Below are 10,077 nucleotides of genomic sequence, written 5' to 3'. Positions count from 1 at the left end.
CACAATAACATACAACATTCGTCGTAGACAAAACTAAAAGAAAGCATAATGAAAAGAGCATTTGCTTTTCAAGACATCACAAGCAATGATTATAACAAAAAGGATGCTCTGTTTGAAAAAGGTTTGATTCATTGCAATAGCAAAAACCCAACACTCCAAGACACAATCAAAGCAATCAATCCACTCAAAGCCCCAAAATCAACTCTAGAGCATTATGGCTTGTGAGAGGATCACTTGTGTTCTTTGTTACTCTTGTCGCTTGGTTTGGCCTTTTTCTTTTCCCTTCTATTTCTCAAGTGACTTGTAATCGAAGCAAGAGACACCTAAGTGTGTGGTGGTCCTTGCGGGGTCTAAGTGACCCAAGAGATTAAAGAAAAGGCTCACTCGGTCTAAGTGACCGTTTGAGAGAGGGAAAGGGTTGAAATAGACCCGGTGTTTGTGACCTCAACGGGGACTAGGTTCTTTGGAACCGAACCTCGGTAAAACAAATCATCGTGTTCACTTGCCTTGATTTTTGTTTGATTTGTTTTCCCCTCTCTAACGTTTCCTTGCTAGTGTGATTTTGAGTTGGCTCCCATACATCATCCGAAATCCTTGAGCAACTCCTAGCAAGAGAGATATTCTTTTGGACTTGAATTTAATTCTAACTCTAACCCCCGACCTTAGTGTGTGTTTAAGTTTATAAATTTCAGATTTCGCCTATTCACCCCCTCTCTAGGCGACTTTTAGCTCCTTTTCCCACTTCCACGTCTAGGGCTACTCAGGCCTTTGACCTTGTTCATTGTGATCTCTGGACTTCTTCTGACCTCAACCTCTCTAGTTACAAATATTACCTAGTCATTCTAGTTGACTTTTCTCGCTTCTTTTGAACTTTCACGCTTCGGTTGAATTTCGACATGTTGGCCACCCTCACACACTTCTTTGCTTAGGTCTCCACCCAGTTCGTGCCCTCCAGTGTGACAATGGACACGAGTTCGACAACTCCACCTCTCGCTCCTTCTTCCTCTCGCATAGTGTGCAATTGTGTCTCTCATGCCCTTACACCTCTCCCTAGAATGACCAGGCCGAACCACCATCATCCGCACCACCATCAACATGATCCACTACCTCCTCTTTCAGGTGTCTCTTCCTGCCAGCTACTGGATAGAGGCCCTGAACACCGCTGCTCATCTCCTCAAACGCCTCCCCTCACGGGCGGTGAGTCACCCCATTCCCACTTTACCCTGTATGGCACATCCCCCTCCTACGACCACCTTCATGTGTTCGGTTGTGCCTGCTATCCCAACACTTCTGCCACAATTCCCCATAAGCTATCTCCTCGCTCCACTTTCTGCCTCTTCCTTGGCTACCCCCTGACCACAAGGGGTATCAATGTCTTGACCTCATCACCCACCACATACTCATCTCCTGTCACGTTGTTTTTGATGAAGATGTGTTTCCCCTTGCTGGCTCCTCCCCACCCACCGATCTCGACTCTCTCCTTGAGTCTGATCCGGTTCCCCCTCCACCTCGGTCGCTCCCACCTGCTTTACCCCAAGCCTAACTGCCCGCCTTGCATCGTTACCCATGCCACACACGGCTTCGACGTCTCTGCTCGTGCCTCTACCCACGCCACGTGTGGCCTTGACGCCTCCGCTCGCGTCTCTTCCCACGCCACGCACGGCCCCGTCGACCCTGCATGCACCACGCGCGGGCCCATCGATGAGTGTGCCCACTTCATTAACCCCGCCCACTTCTACCACCGCCGCGAGCGGGCCACTCCCTTGGCTTCCGCTGACCTAGCCCCATCGACGATTGTGGCTCGCTTCACCAACCCCACCCTTGTCTACTGCCACAGCGAGTGGACCACTCCCTCGGCTTCCAACGCACTGTCAGCCTACATCGAGCCTCCTGTGTACCACCCGGTCGCCATCCATCGTAACCCTGAGCACGTTCACTCGATGATGACTCGTCGTGCAGCCAACGTTCTCCATGCCCGACGACCGGCTAATCCAGACGACAGACGCTCAATGGATACCTTCCTGGTCCCCTCCTCCATTCATGTCGCCATCGTCGACCCCACAGGAGTCACGCTATGGAGGAAAAGTACGTGGCCCTGCTGGCCCAACACACCTGGGACTTGGTGCTGCGTCCGCCAGCCACCAATGTCATCATCGACAAGTGGATTTTTCGCCACAAGCTGACCTCGGATGGCTCCCTCGACCGCTAGAAGGCCCGTTGGGTCCTTCAGGCTTCAACCAACGCCCTAGAGTGGACTACAATTAGACCTTTAGCGCCGTCATCAAGTTTGCCACTGTTCGAGTCATTCTCTCCCTCACCCTCTCCTAGGATTGGGTGATCCATCAGCTAGATGTCAAGAATGCCTTCCTCCACGACACTCTGACGGAGATTGTCTACTGTTGCCAGCCCACCAGCTTCATCTATGCCGCTCGTCTGGATCTGGTCTGTCGATTGAACCACTGCATGTACGTCCTCAAGAAAGCGCCGCGGGCATGGTACAGTCGCTTCGCCTCCTACTTGGCTTCCATCGGCTTCGTCGATGCCAAGTCGGACACGTCCCTGTTTATCTGCTGGCGCCACGATGACATTGTCTACCTCCTGCTCTACGTTGACGACATTGTGCTCACGTCATCCATCGCCGACCTTCTACAACACACGATCATCGCCCTTCAACGGGAGTTCACGATGAAGGACCTAGGGCCTCTTCACCACTTCCTCGGCATCGTCACAAAGCGCCAGCCTCAGAGTCTCTTCCTCCACTAGCGCTAGTACGCGATCGACATCCTGGAGTGGGCTGGCATGTCTAACTGCAAGCCCTGCTCCATGCCTGTCGATACTCAGGCGAAGCTCTCTGAGGACGACGAGCCCTTAGTCGCTGACGCGACATCCTGTCGAGCATGACCGGTGCGCTCCAGTAGCTGACCTTCTCCAGACCCAACATCGATTATGTCATCCATCAGGTATCCCTACATATGCACACCTCGCGGGAGCCCCATCTCACCGCTCTCAAGAGGATCTTGAGCTACCTCCGCGGCTCCCTCGACTATAGTCTTCTACTCTGACCCTCCTCAGCGTTGGAGCTCATGGTCTACATCAATTGTTGTTCTCTGAACGCACTGGGTGGTAAGCCTTTGGTAAGCGGATCCACAAGCACTTTCTTGTTACTTATATGTTCAATACTTTTGATATGATTCTGGACTCTCCTTTACAACGTATAACTTTTGTGTCAACATGTTTAGCAGTGAGAGCACCTAGAGGGGGGTGAATAGGTGATCCTGTAAAATTCAACACTAAATTCCAACAACCTTGATTATAAAGATATTAGTGCGGGTTAGTTAAGTCAATGAGACGAGCTCTTGTGAACACAAACAATCAAAGAGAGAGCAATCACAAGAGACAAGCGATTTTATCCCGTGGTTCGGCCAAGTAACACTTGCCTACTTCCACGTTGTGGCGTCCCAATGGACGAGGGTTGCACTCAACCCCTTTCAAGTGATCCAATGATCAACTTGAATACCACGACTTTTCTTCCTTATATCCTTTTCCCGTTTGCAAGGAATCTCCACAAGTTGGAGCCTCTCGCCCTTACAAGATTGATCACAAAGAATGCACAAGAGTAAGGTTGGGAAGAGCAACACACACAAGACTCAAAAACGCAGCACACCAACGCACACAAGTGAAGATTTGAGCTCAAATGACACACAGGGAGTTCTCGACTCGAATGGAGCTCAAATCTCTAACACAACAACGCGAATGCGCGGGAGCAGAGTCAGGATGCCTTAGAATGTTTTGTGAATGCTTGGGTAGCTCCTCCATGCACCTAGGGGTCCCTTTGATAGCCCCAAGGCAGCTAGGAGCCGTTGAAGATCAACATGGAAGGCTATCCTTGCCTTCTGTCGAGTGGCGCACCGGACAGTCCGGTGCACCACCGGACAACCACTGTAGACTGTCTGGTGCCGATCTCCTTCCTATTCTGGCACAGACGACCGTTGTAGCTCCGGGCCAGTTAGCACATTGGACACAGTCTGGTGCACACCGGACAGTCCGATGCCCGCTGCCGACTGTTGGAGCTGCCACGCGTCGCCCGCAGATTGCGCGGCCGACCGTTGGCGCAGACGACCGTTGGCTCACCGGACAGTCCGGTGCACCACCGGACAGTCCGGTGAATTATAGTCGTACGCCGCCAAACATTTCCCGAGAGCGGCATGTTCACCGGAGACCAGCCTGGCGCACCGGACACAGTCCGGTGTGCCAGGCCAAGCTGAGTTTTGGCTGCACCGAGCCAAGTCTTTTTGGTTCTTTTCTTCTTCTCTTCTCGCTGTTTCTAGCACTTAGACAAAACATGTTAGTACTTAAAAACTATGTACTAAGTCTAGAAACATACCTTTTCTTTGATTTTCACTTCTCTCTTCATTTAGCACATAAGAACTTAATTAAATGTGTTGGGCACTTAATCACCAAAACATAATAGAAATTGCCCAAGGGCACATTTCCCTTTCAATCTCCCCCTTTTTGGTGATTTATGCCAACACATCCAAAAGCAACCAAAATAAGTGCAACATCAATGTAATTAAGAACAAAATTGTCTTTGCACAAGTTTTGACATATTTGGATCATTCTTTGCCACCACTTGGTTTGTTTTTGCAAATCAACTTCATTTTTCTATCTCTAAGTCAAACACACTTGTTTAGGCATAAAGAGAGATAATCCAAGAGTAAAATTGATCAAGTTCCAAAAACTCCCCCTTTTTCCCATAATCATAAATTCTCCCTCACAAGAGACCAAATTTTGCAATAAGAGTATTTTGGACAAATCAAAAGTTCTAACTCTATTGTTTTCAAAATTCACAAGTGGTAGCTGATCCGTTTGCTTTGGCCTTAATTTCTCTCCCTTTGGCATTAAGCACCAAAACGGGATCATTTTTGGCCCTTTAACCCCATTGCCTCACCAAAAATGTCAATTAAGAGCAAAAAGGCAATGAGAGCATAAGTATGAACTTGGAGGTGAGTACACTAATACCGGAGTGCAGTGGAAGTCTTTGCATGGTCCAAGTTCACCTTTCCCTTTCAATGCACCTTTGAGACTACATTAAGTAAACTCAAACACAAAGGTTAGTCTCAAAGGGTCAAGTTGTAGCACTTCTCCCCCTAAATATGTGCATCACTCACACATAGACTTGTGAGGTCCGGGGATCCCTTGCACAACTTGAGCACCATAAATAAGCAACAATGCATGAAGTAACATGATCAAAGGCATAGAACACATGTATGCTATAAATCAATCCAAGTTACGCGAATCTAAGACATTTAGCTCACTACGCAACCTGCAAAAGGTTTTCTCATCTAACGGCTTGGTAAAGATATCGGCTAGCTGGTTCTCGGTGCTAATATGGAAAACCTCCATATCTCCCTTTTGCTGGTGGTCTCTCAAAAAGTGATGCCGAATGTCTATGTGCTTAGTGCGGCTGTGTTCAACAGGATTATCCGCCATGCGGATTGCACTCTCATTGTCACATAGGAGTGGGACTTTTCTCAGATTGTAGCCAAAGTCCCGGAGGGTTTGCCTCATCCAAAGTAGTTGCGCGCAACACTGGCCTGCGGCAACATACTCGGCCTCAGTAGTGGATAGGGCAACGGAGGTTTGTTTCTTTGAGCTCCAAGACACATGGGACCTTCCTAGGAATTGGCACGTCCCTGATGTACTCTTCCTATCAACCTTGCATCCAGCATAATCGAAGTCTGAATATCCAATCAAGTCAAAGGTAGACCCCTTTGGATACCAGATCCCGAAGCAAGGCGTAGAAACTAAATATCTAAGAATCCGCTTAACGGCCACAAGGTGACATTCCCTTGGGTTAGATTGATATCTAGCACACATGCATACGCTAAGCATAATGTCCGGTCTACTAGCACATAAATAAAGCAAGGAACCTATCATAGACCAGTATGCCTTTTGATCAACGGACTTACCTCCTTTGTTGAGGTCGACATGCCCGTCGGTTCCCATCGGTGTCTTCGCGGGCTTGGCGTCCTTCATCCCAAACCGCTTGAGAAGATCTTGAGTGTACTTCGTTTGGGAGATGAAGGTGTCGTCCTTGAGTTGCTTCACTTGGAATCCAAGGAAATAGTTCAACTCGCCCATCATCGACATCTCAAACTTTTGAGTCATCACCCTGCTAAACTCCTCACAAGACTTTTGGTTAGTAGAACCAAATATCATGTCATTGACATAAATTTGGCACACAAAAAGGTCACCATCACAAGTCTTAGTGAAAAGAGTGGGATCGGCTTTCCCAACCTTGAACGCATTAGCAATTAAGAAATCTCTAAGGCATTCGTAACATGCTCTTGGGGCTTGCTTAAGTCCATAGAGTGCCTTAGAGAGCTTAAACACATGGTCGGGGTACCTGTCATCCTCAAAGCCAGGGGGTTGTTCCACGTACACCTCCTCCTTTATTGGCCCGTTGAGGAAAGCGCTCTTCACATCCATTTGAAACAACCTGAAAGAGTGGTGAGCGGCATAGGCTAATAATATTCTAATAGACTCTAGCCTAGCCAGAGGAGCAAAAGTCTCCTCGAAATCCAAACCTGTGACTTGGGCATAACCTTTTGCCACAAGTCGAGCCTTGTTTCTTGTCACCATCCCGTGCTCGTCTTGTTTGTTGCGGAACACCCACTTGGTTCCCACAACATTTTGCTTTGGACGTGGCACCAGGCTCCAAACTTCATTCCTCTTGAAGTTGTTGAGCTCTTCCTGCATGGCCAACAACCAGTCCGGATCTTGCAAGGCCTCTTCTACCCTGAAAGGCTCAATAGAGGAGATAAACGAGTAATGCTCACAAAAATTAGCTAATCTTGAGCGAGTCGTTACTCCCTTGCTTATGTCACCCAGAATCTGATCGATGGGGTGATTTCTTTGGATCGTCGCTCGGACTTGAGTTGGAGGGGCCAGTGGTGCTTCTTCCTCCATAACTTGTTCTTCTTGTGCTCCCCCTTGATCACGCGCCTCTTCTTGATGAACCTGTCCATCATCTTGAGTTGGGGGATGCACCATTGTAGAGGAAGATGGTTGATCTTGCTCCTGTTGTTCCTGTGGTCACACCTCACCTATTGCCATCGTGCGCATTGCGGCCGTCGGAACATCATCTTCATCTATGTCATCAAGATCAACTTGCTCTCTTGGAGAGCCATTAGTCTCATCAAATACAACGTCGCTAGAGACTTCAACCAAACCCGATGATTTGTTGAAGACCCTATACGCCTTTGTATTTGAGTCATACCCTAGTAAAAACCCTTCTACAGCTTTGGGAGCAAATTTGGAATGTCTACCTTTCTTCACCAAAATGTAGCATTTGCTCCCAAATACACGAAAGTAAGAGACATTGGGTTTGTTACCGGTAAGGAGTTTGTAGGAGGTCTTCTTGAGGAGGCGATGCAGATAGAGTCGGTTTATGGCATGGCAAGCTGTGTTCATAGCTTCTGACCAAAACCGCTCGGGCGTCTTGAACTCTCCAAGCATTGTCCTCGCCATGTCGATAAGCGTCTTGTTCTTCCTCTCTACCACACCGTTTTGTTGTGGTGTGTAGGGAGCGGAGAACTTGTGCTTGACGCCTTCCTCCTCAAGATACTCCTCAACTTGTAGGTTCTTGAACTCGGACCCATTGTCGCTCCTTATCTTCTTCACTTTTAGCTCAAATTCGTTTTGAGCCCTCCTTAGAAAGCGCTTTAGGATCCCTTGGGTTTCATATTTTTCCTGCAAAAAGAACGCCCAAGTGAAGCGGGAAAAATCATCAACAATTACAAGACCATACTTACTTTCCCCGATGCTAAGGTAGGCAACGGGTCCGAAGAGGTCCATGTGAAGAAGCTCCAGTGGTCTTGATGTTGTCATCACATTCTTGCCGTGATGAGTGCTTCCGACCTGTTTCCCTGCCTGACAAGCTGCACAAGGTCTATCTTTCTCGAAGCAAACATTGGTTAGTCCTAACACATGTTCTCCCTTTAGAAGTTTATGAAGGTTCTTCATCCCAACATGTGCTAGACGACGATGCCACAACCAGCCCATGCTAGTCTTAGCTATTAAGCATGCATCTAGATCGGCCTCCTCTTTCGAAAAATCAACTAAGTAGAGTTTGTCGTCTAATACACCCTTAAACGCTAATGAACCATCACTCCTTCTAAAGACAGAAACATATATATTTGTAAATAGACAATTATAACCCATACATAATTGACTTACAAACAATAAGTTGTACCCGAGCGATTCAACTAAGAACACATTGGAGATAGAATGCTCGGATGTAATGGCTATCTTTCCCAGTCCTTTGACCTTGCCTTGATTCCCATCTCCAAAGATGATCGAATCCTGGGAATCCTTATTCTTGACGTAGGAGGTGAACATCTTCTTCTCCCCCGTCATGTGGTTTGTGCATCCGTTGTTGATAATCCAGCTTGAGCCCTTGGATGCATAAACCTGCAAGGTAATTTACACTTGGGTTTTAGGTACCCAACTCTTGTTGGGTCCTACAAGGTTAGTCACAATAGCCTTTGGAACCCAAATACAAGTCTTGTCTCCCTTGCATTTGGATTCCAACTTTCTAGCAACTACGTTTTCATTCTTACATAAAAGCGTAAAAGAGGTATTGCAAGCATGGTAAATAGTAGAAGGTTCATTACACATTCTCCTAGCCACATGAGGCACACCATTACTTCTCCTAGGCCTACTTCTACCATGCACAAAAGTAGAGCTAGAAGCAAACATATCATGTGAATTAAAAGCATCATAACTCCTATTATAATGAGCATTCCTAGAAAATTTTCTATCATAAATGTAAGCATGACATTTTTGAGAACTACTAGCCATAGGAGCCTTCCCTTTCTCCTTGTTGAGAACGGGAGCCTTTTGGCTTGTTAAGTTCTTGGTTTCCTTTCGAAAACCAAGTCCATCCTTAATAGAGGGGTGTCTACCAATTGTGTAGGCATCCCTAGCAAATTTTAACTTATCAAAATCATTTTTGCAAGTCTTAAGTTGAGCATTAAGACTTGCCACTTCATCACTCAATTTTGTAATAGCAATAAGATGTTCATTACATGCATCAACATCAAAGTCCTTACATCTATTACAAATACTAACATGCTCTACACATGAACTAGATTTATTAGCTTCCTCTAGCTTAGCATTTAAATCATCATTCAAAATCTTTAAACTAGAGATAGATTCATGGCAAGCAGATAATTCAGAGGATAACAGTTCATTTCTCTTAGTTTTTGAAGCAAAAGTTTTTTGCACACTAACAAATTTATCATGCGCCTCATATAAAATATCCTCTTGCTTTTCTAACAATCTATCCTTTTCATTTAGAGCATCAATTAATTCATTGATCTTTTCTACCTTAGCTCTATCTAAACATTTGAATAAGCTAGAGTAATCTACTTCATCATCGAAAGAATCATCATCGCTAGAAGTAGTGTACTTAGGGGAATATCGAACACTTACCTTCTTCTCCTTGGCCATGAGGCAAGTGTGGCGTTCGTTGGGGAAGAGCGAAGATTTATTGAAGGCCGAGGCTGCCAGTCCTTCATTGTCGGAGTCGGATGAAGAGCAGTCTGAATCCCATTCTTTGCCAAGGTGCGCCTCGCCTTTCGCCTTCTTGTACACCTTCTTCTTCTCCCTCTTCCCATGCTTTTCTTGTTCCTGGTCATCATCATTATCGGGGCATTGAGCTATAAAATGACTAGTCTTACCGCATTTGAAGCAGGAGCGCTTTCCCTTTGCCTTATTCTTGGAGGGATATTCTTTGCGTCCTTTGAGCGCGGTCTTGAAGCGCTTGATGATAAGCGCCATCTCATCTTCATTAAGTCCGGCAGCTTCCACTTGAGCTACCTTGCTTGGTAGCACCTCCTTGCTGCTTGTTGCTTTGAGAGCAACCGGCTGCGACTCGTAGATGGGTAGTGGACCGTTCAAGGCATCATCCACGTATCGTGCCTCCTTTATCATCATGCGCCCGCTCACGAATTTTCCGAGTATCTCTTCGGGCGTCATCTTGGTGTACCTGGGGTTTCACAAATGAGATTGACA

This window comes from Zea mays, chromosome 3, assembly GCF_902167145.1.
Source record: "Zea mays cultivar B73 chromosome 3, Zm-B73-REFERENCE-NAM-5.0, whole genome shotgun sequence".
NCBI classification, from domain to species: domain Eukaryota; kingdom Viridiplantae; phylum Streptophyta; class Magnoliopsida; order Poales; family Poaceae; genus Zea; species Zea mays.
The sequence above is the reverse complement of the archived record's forward strand: the minus strand, read 5'-3'. Positions refer to the sequence as shown.